Below are 9,077 nucleotides of genomic sequence, written 5' to 3' on the forward strand. Positions count from 1 at the left end.
CATTCCCCGTTCTCAGGCTTCCTGCTACCCCTGAATTTCCACCCTCCAAGCATTGCACAGAGTCTCACATCCTGCAACTGATTCAGCCTAGTGCCAGTTTAGTGTGCAATTAGTGACAACAGACCCATGCTGTGGGGTCAATAGGACGGATGCTAGTTGTTCTTTCCTCCTCCTCAGTCCCGATCCTTGCACTATCTACATCGCTCCCTCTGGCCCTTCTCCCTCTGCAGCAGTTCCATTCCAGGGATACACAGCTGGCTTTGCTCTCCAGGGGTTTCATTCTTTAGTGCTATGATTACTGGGAGCCCAGTGCACTGACAGGAGTCTCTGGGCCCATGTGTGCAACAATTGCTGGCTAATGATTAATTTCTCCTCCATCTCATTTCCTCCCTATTTGTCACTCTCATCTACAGCAGCTGGGAAAATCCATGGACAGGTAACTCCCCCCCCCCCCCCCCCATTGACCATGAATAACTGGGAGGAGGGGGTGAGTGAGGAGGAGAAGAAGTAGCAGCAGCAATGGGTCAAAAGTGAAAGTGTCCATATGTTTCCAGTATCAGGGGGTAGCCGTGTTAGTCTGTATCCACAAAAACAACGAGGAGTCTGGTGGCACCTTAAAGACTAACCGATTTATTTGGACATAAGCTTTCATGGGTAAAAAACCCACTTCTTCAGATGGCATGTTTCCAGAGTCCCCATGTTTCAGGGAATCTGCTGCTGTGATCATAACCAAGGGAGTTACTTATATTTCACAACTGCTTTCACTTCTGCTTTCATAGAAGCGTGGCTCAGCAGGCATACCACCTGCAGACAGCAAAGTCCATTTGCTGGGGCTAACACAGCAGGGCATCAGGAAGAAGATAGAATAAGAAGGGGAAATGAAGGAGAGCGGGAGAGAAAAACAGAAGAGAGTGTAAAGCAGCCACATGCAGAGAGTTAAGGGGGAGTAGTGCCTCTGATGGAATACTGTGTGCAGTTCTGGTCACCGGTGTTCACTAAAGACTAATTCACTCTGAAACAGGTGCAGCAAAGAGCTACCAGGATGATCAGGGAAATGAAGCGCCTAATCTTATGAGAGAAGACTGGAAGATCTTGGCTTGTTTCAGACTTCATTTTGTTAGGCTAGAGGAGATAGGATTTCTCTCTGTAAATACATATCAGGGGTGTAAAGGGAGGGAGAAGAGCTATATAAGCCAAACAGACAATGCTGGCACAAGAACAAGTGGGTATAAACTGGCCGTGAATACATTCAGGCTGGAAATCAGAAGAAGGTTTCTAACCACCAGAGGAGTGAGGTTCTGGAAAAGCCTCCCAATAGGAGGAAAGGGGGAAAGAAACCTTACTGGTTTTAAAATGGATCTTGATAAATTTAGGAATGGGATTATATGACAGATTTGCCTGTAACAGCAGAGGACTGGACTCAGTGACCCAGCAGTCACTACCTTCTAGTCCTACATTGGATAGGAGGTGCAGGGGCTAATTTCCTATCTGCCTTTCTACATCCACTTTGTTTCTGCTCTGCCATCAGTTTTGATTGCTTAATTGAAGTCTCCACAGTGGATGTGGTCGTCAGGACAAGGGCATTCACCTGCTTCCAACTCTGCTCGGAGAAAGGTAAGGAGACAGGAAGCGAGTTTTTGGGCAACAGACACAAACAACCCTTTGAGTATGTGACCAGAACCTGTCCTTTGGGCCTATAAATATTGTGTGCTTCTCTCTGGTGATTTAGGGCAGTGGTTCTCAACGGGGTATATCAACTCACCTAGATATTTGCCTAGTTTTACAACAAGCTACATAAAAAGCACTAGCCAAGTCAGTACAAACTAAATTTTCATACAATGACTTGTTTATACTGTTCTATAGACTGAACTGTAAGTATAATATTTATATTCCAGTTGATTTATTTTATAATTGTATGGTAAAAATGAGTCAGCAATTTTCCAGTACTAGTGTGCTGTGACACTTTTGTATGTTTATGTCTGATTTTGTAAGCAAGGAGTTTTTTTAAGTGTGGTGAAACTTGGGGGTATGCAAGACAAATCAGACTCCTGAAAGAGTACAGTAGTCTGGAAAAGTTGAGAGCCACTGATTTAGAGAACTAGAAATGAAAATGGGAATCTCAGCTTGCATGTCAAATACAGGTGTTTAGGCCTTTGAGTTGCAAAAAATGTTGATAATGTAATTGACTCAAATGAGGTGCCAAGGTTGAAGTTCATCAAGTTTCCTTTTAGACACAGGATGATTCACACACACCCTTCAGCGGTCGAGGGTTGGTGGTGTTACCGACTCTTACAATTTTATTACAAAATTGTGATATTTGGTGTTTTTTCTTAAAGCTCCAGCTCCTTAAGGCAATTGATCAGAGAAACCCAGCTTTCATTTAATTTTATTTTTGTATACATATGTATAGTCCCCATGGTTACAGGGAAAAGCTGGAAAATGTGACTTAAGTATAACCTAAAGACTCAGAAACCAGGTGGCTTGCACTGTACATTCTGTCAGGCAAGATGATCTAGTGGTCCATTCTGAACTTAAACTCAGTGACTTGGGGGAGGGATAGCTCAGTGGTTTGAGCATTGGCCTGCTAAATCCAGGGTTGTGAGCTCAATCCTTGAGGGGGGCCATTTAGAGAATCTTGGGCAAAAATCTGTCTGGGGATTGGTCCTGCTTTGAGCAGCGGGTTGGACTAGATGACCTCTTGAGGTCCTTTCCAACCCTGACATTCTATGACTCTAAAAAGCATCCACAATTTATTTGACTTTAAAATAATGAGATAATTTAAAATAATCTCATGATTTTTTGGAGGCTGATTCATGTTTTTTTAACTCCTGGGTTTGGAAATATTAGATCAGCCTTTGTGAAAAACCACATCCACAGCTCACTGCACAAGGGCATTCTCAGGGACAGAGTGGTATAAAGAGACTTTATTGAAACTGAGTGTCGGAGCATAGATTGCTGCACCTTGTGCAGCGGGGAGACACTGCATTTTCTCCAGGAGATGTTTGGCTGAAAGCCACACCATCTGACCTATGGAAAAAGTGGACCGTTCTTGTTATTAACGGACTGCGTATTGCTTGTAGCTTCTTCTGGCCTCCTCTAGGTGGGTTTTCAGATTATCTTGGTCCAATGGATCTGTTGCACCCAATCAAAAGCTGCAGGGTTGTGGGAAGTTGTGGGTAGTTCTTGATTAAAAACTAGTGTGGCACCCATAGTTTGGGGTGGGAAAAGGAGGGGGGGCTTTGTCTTGTAGACCAGTGTTTCTCAAACTGGGGTCCACAGACTCAGCTGTTGAGCAGTGTGCAGGAGGTGCTGAGAGGGAGGAGCAGGGATGAGGCACATTCGGGGGAGGGTGCGGAAAGAGGCAGGGAGGGTTGAGGCCTTGGGGGGGGGGCGGGGGAAAGTGAAGTGGGGGCAGGGCCTGGGACTGAGCCGGGGGACTTGGAGATCTGCAAAAAAATTTTAAATCAAAATGGGGGTTCTTGGTTTGCTAATGTTTGAGAACCGCTGTAGTAGACAATTGTTCCACGTTATAGTACGTGAACTCCACATGGGGTAGTAGTGAGCACCAGTCATCCTGGTGGTAGTTTATATAGCATTGTAAGTAGTGTTCCAAAATTTGGTTTGTTCTTTCTGCCTGACTGTTTGACTGAGGATGATAAGTGGAGGAGAGAAAGGCAAGAATGCCCAACATCCAGAGAACTTCATGCCAGAAGCAGGAGATAAATTGTGTACCATGATCATAGATGATGCCCTCTGGGAGGCCATGGAGGCAGACAACTTGATCCATCCAGAGCCGGGTGGTTTCCTGGGAGGAGGGCAGCCAGTGCAGGGGATGAAGGGCAGTGAGGGGGGTGATGTGCTCTGAGTACATTGGGATGAATCACCAATAGAAATTTGTGAATCCCAGGAAGTGCCACAGTTCTCAGATGTTCTGTGTAGCTGCCTAGTCGAGGACTGCTTTCACCTTATGAGAGTCCATCTTGATACCCTTGGGGATAAGATGAACCCTAACAATTCTATGGATGCCTGTCCAAAACCACATTTCTTCAACTAAGGGTTGAGGCGATATTGGCATAGCCTTCCAAGGACAGAACGGACATGCATGGTATGTTGCTCAGCACTGTCTGTAAGTATGTCATCCAGATGTACCACCACATACTGGTCCAGAATATCCCAGAACACACTGTTAATAAAATGTTGAAATCTGGCAGGACCATTGGTTAAACCAAAAGGCATCACAAGGTATACAAAATGTCCATAGTCTTTCAAAAATGCTATCTTCCACTCATCCCCAAGTTATGTGCCCATCAGCGGTCCAATTTTGTGTATATTCAAGCATCCCCCACATGGTCCAATAGTTTGGGAATTAGAGACGGGGTACCAGTTCCTAACAGTGACCTGATTCAATGCTTGGTAGTCCACGCAAAGTTGGATGCTACTATCTTTCTTTTTAACAAAGAGGATTGGTGCCCAGTAGGTGAGGTGGACTTGCGAATAAAGCCCTCAGCCCAGTTCTCCTGCAGGTAGGTTCACAGGGCAACCAGTTCAGGTTCAGATATGGCATAAATGTAACCGAACAGAATTTTAGTTCCTGGCTGCAGTTCACCTGGCCAATCATAATCCCTATGCAGAGGTAGGATGTCTCTTGTTTTTTTTTTTTTTTTTCAAATACAGTTGCAAAGTCACTGTACTGGAGAGGAAGCTGAGGCTTGGGATCAGCAGGTTGATCCTGCTGATGTGTCAGACCAGCTACTCCGGCTTGTGACCATCAGGGCTCTACTATGTGTTCTCTGCTTCCTGGGATCAAGCAGTATTCTGAAGAGAAGCTGGCCTTTAGTTCATGCTAGTGAATGAGACGATTATGAAGGGTCAGCCAAGAAATTCCCAAGATCAGGGGGAAATGGGGGGGAAGTGAATGGCACTGAACTGCAGCATCTCTTGGTGCACTTGCACAGTGACCTCTACTAGGTCTGGAACAGGCTTGAGCCTTAGGCCTGGTCTACAGTAACCCCCCAATTCGAACTAAGGTACGCAACTTCAGCTACGTGAATAACGTAGCTGAAGTCGACGTACCTTAGTTCGAACTTACCGCAGTCCAGACGCGGCAGGCAGGCTCCCCCGTCAACTCCGCGTACTCCTCATGCCGAGCAGGATTACCGGAGTCGACGGCGAGCACTTCTGGGTTCGATTTATCACGTCCAGACAAGACGCGATAAATCGAACCCAGAAGTTCGATTGCCTGCCGCTGAACCAGCGCGGTAAGTATAGACAAGCCCTTAGGGAAATCTGTAGGGTCTGGACTGCATCCAGATCAATAGTCATCCACTGAACCCAAGTTAATGAGGGCCTGCTGCAGAGAGATTGGAAGGGAGCACTCTGGGACATATAGCTCATCCAGTACTTGCAAATGTGGTGTTGGTCGATGGAATGCATGCTGAATGCCAGCTATGGCAATTGCTTGACACTCAGGAATGTTTTGTCAAGGTGCTCAGGCCAGCGCCCTTTACCAGGCCTTGGCTGGCTCATTTTCCTAGTTCTCTCCTATCTGGGCTCCTCAAGGAGCAATCAGTGTTGCATGACCCAGTTCACCACAGTAGACACACAGGTTAAAATGTTGCCAGCACGCTCTTTACTTGTGGGCGAGTAGTCAGCAGCCCAGATCGACTGGCATGGGCTCAACTTGCAGAATGGGACCCAATAGCAGTGGGCATCGGTCCGATACTACCTATCTTCTTTTTTCCTGCTGTTCATGCAGCCAACTGTCAATCTGGATGACAAGATTGATAAAGGCACCAGATCCGTCAGGGTCCCAACTCTAGCCAACTCCTCCTTTAACCTGTCCAGCAGGCCCCCCTGGAACAGCAACCCTGCCTTACTCCACTCCATGTCCAATGTGAGATGGCAGAAGTGTGCTGCATAGGAGGCAGCTGTGCCTAAACCTCTGTCAGAGTTTCTGCTCAGCAGAGAGAGCGCACAATTTGGGTCACCAAAGATGGTTGATAGTGCCTGCTAGAAAACGTCCCAGCTAAACAGCACCTGACCACTGGCCTGCAGTGGGGAGAGGCCCAGTCCAACACCTCTCCAATCACCAGTTGACAACCTGGCCTACCTTGGCCTGGTCGGATGAGTATATTTGAGGGCAAAGCAAGAACGCTAGGCAGCACTAGTTCATGAAGCCTCGAAATTGGGAACGATCCCCACTGAAGCACTCCGGGAGGGGGACAACAGGTCCTGGCTCAGGTCAGGATGTGGTCAGTAGCGGGCCCATGGTGCATTGTTCTCTGCACAGAGTTGATGGACTTGCCCCTGCAGTGACTGATTCTCAGCAACCAGCTGTGCCATCTGCACCTGCATGGCTTGGTTGTCTATTTGGAGGCAGGACACCTATTCATAGAGCACCAGCACTCCTTGGGGAAGAGGGCGCTCTGCTGGGTCCATACCTGGCTGGACCCAACTTGGAGGGGTTGGTGGGCTGAGCAAACTGTTGTAGACTGGAACATAGGCAATCAGGCCTCATGGTTTGAGCAATGGTGGTCATGCCTAGTGACCAAAGCAGGAGTCAGAAGCCAGGAACTGGAGGTCAGTGATGGAGACAAATTTGGGAGTCAATCCAAGTGTCAGAGCTGTGGTCAGAGTCCAGCATTGAGCCAAGGGTTGGAGCCGGAGTCAGAGCCAGGAATCAAGCCACTGGTCAGAGCTGTGGTCAGCAGACAGCAGTTGGAGCTAAGAAGCAGGGATCTGGAACAAGGCAGGAGTGCAGGTACCAGGAACAGGACAGAAAGGCAGGAATAAGGCAGGGCTTGGGAGTCAGGCGAGAAGGCAGTGTCCAGTGTAGCAGCCAGCCAGGGATGCACGTGGTTGCTCAGACAAATTTCTGTGCCTCCTTCTGGCTTAAATTGTGAGTGTGAGCCAATCAGAGAGGCCGGACATCTCCAATTGGGAGCTTTGTGGGCGGTGCCTAAGGTGAACTGGAGTCCACCAGGCCACACGCCCTGCCAGTACAAGTGAGCTGCTGGGTGGTAGCTGCAGGCTGAGGACTGGCTGGGGACCCATGTTTGAGACTTGTGATTCCCCCATACCTCTAGTGAGATCTGGGCAGACAAATCTTGAGGAAGAAAGAGAGGCTATTTACCTTACAATAACTGGATGCTTTTGTTCACATGGATCCCATGATCTGCCCTCCTTCCCCACTGATATGGAGTCCTTTAGTGGGATGTTTTGTAGTAGTGAAGGAACTGAGTGGTGGCAGGGGCTGCTGCACTCTTTATACCTTTGGAAGTGGGAACATATGCAAACTCAGCAGATGCTGCTGGCCAAAAGTATTCTGAGCTCATGAAAATGCAGCCCTTCAGTGGGATCTGCATGGACAAAGCATCTTGAAGAATTCCCGTTATTGTAAGGTGGAGAACCTCTGTTTGTTTACCAATAAATGAATTTCCTTGATAGGATCCTTTGCATATTCACATTAGCTGCCCGCTTCCCCTCTTCCTCAGAGCCCTGTTGCTCCACCAGGCTCTGAGGTTCAGGGGGGAAAGAACTGAGATGTTTAGGGTCCCCTGTCCCTCTTATGTTCTCATCTCCTGAATGTTGGGAACCCCAGGGGAAAGCGCACAGATGCCACAATAGGGATTGCTTGCAGAAGGTGCCATTGGGCCGCTGCACATGCCCAACTGAGTTGTCTAATTTTGACCTGAGTGGTTAGCCATTATTCAGGATCTTATGGGCCATTTCTGCTAGGAGGAGAAATTGAAGATAGTCAGGTGGTACTTTGATGAAATCCTGTTAATTTACCAAGAACATACAAAGTCCTGTTTTCCCTGACCACAGTAGGAATCAAACAGTAGGAGAGAGTTTCTTTGCTCACAATTCCAAGCCTCTTTTTAGCCAGCGCTCTACCCAAGAGCTCTCTCTCATAGCTTTTTCTCATGTGCATGCTACAAGTACTTCTCTGACTGTTTCTGAGGCTTCCTTGACACCTTCTTTGTGTGCTTCTCTTGTTTTTTTTCTCCTGCTTTTCTCTCTCTCATATATACACACACACACACACACACACACACTGTTGCAATCAAAATAATCCCCCACCCCTGTGTTTTTATTAGACCTCTGGGAAACCCCTTGGACTGCACAGGCTTGCAGGCAGTCTACTCCCTGGCCAGTGGCTTTCATTGTTCCAGCTATCACCAGACAAAGGTGATATTAAATTGTTCCCTCATTTAGTCTGAATGGCAGGCGGCTATCACACCCAATGGCTCCAGTGAGATGGTGTGTCTACCTAATCCCCTGCATAACCGTGTATAGGCTCATCTCAAAGAAATATAGCCACTGATAAATACACAGTAAATGAAGGTTATCTTCATGTCTGCATGCGGGGAGGATATGTGCATCAGTTTTTACCCTGTGGGTTTGTCTAGATTAGGGTAAACTGCTAAATTTGTGTCCTGGAACAAATGTTCATGGAGCACCTAGATTAGCATTTACAGTTGTGTTGATTGAAGTTAAAACTGGAGCACAAACTCTAATCTGGACAAACTTTTATCATTCTCTGAAGCTCAGGCTTGTTTTCAATAAGGGGAACAGTGCAGAAATTCAGTCAGAAATTGTTTATCATTCAACCTCACCTTAGACTTTACCCTGCCTCCCCTCACCACCCTGCCCCATCCCCTTCTATTATCTTTCTGCTCCTTCCCTTCTTTCTCTGTGTGTACTAAGGGCAGAAGCCAACACCCTGGAGCTTTTACTCATCCTTCTTGATTTTTCACTCTGATCAGGAACTGTGTTGTCATTCCACATCTGACAAGAACCCGGCATTGCATCCACATCACCACAACTGCTGGAAAGAATCTGTGAAATGTAACCAGTGATTGACCTCCAAACCACCGATACCAGGAGACCCATTGAAGAGTGGTGACGGAATCTGCAGAGAGAGAGACACCCATCCACTTCCGAGGGGCGGCAGGGAATGACCTGACTCCTGCTCCCCTGAGGGTAATGATCTTCCTCCATGCCCCTTGTTGTGCCCCATTTGCCTATCAGTGGCCTGAACTACATCACTGAGATCTCTACAGGTTCTGCTGGGC

This window comes from Emys orbicularis, chromosome 1, assembly GCF_028017835.1.
Source record: "Emys orbicularis isolate rEmyOrb1 chromosome 1, rEmyOrb1.hap1, whole genome shotgun sequence".
NCBI classification, from domain to species: domain Eukaryota; kingdom Metazoa; phylum Chordata; order Testudines; family Emydidae; genus Emys; species Emys orbicularis.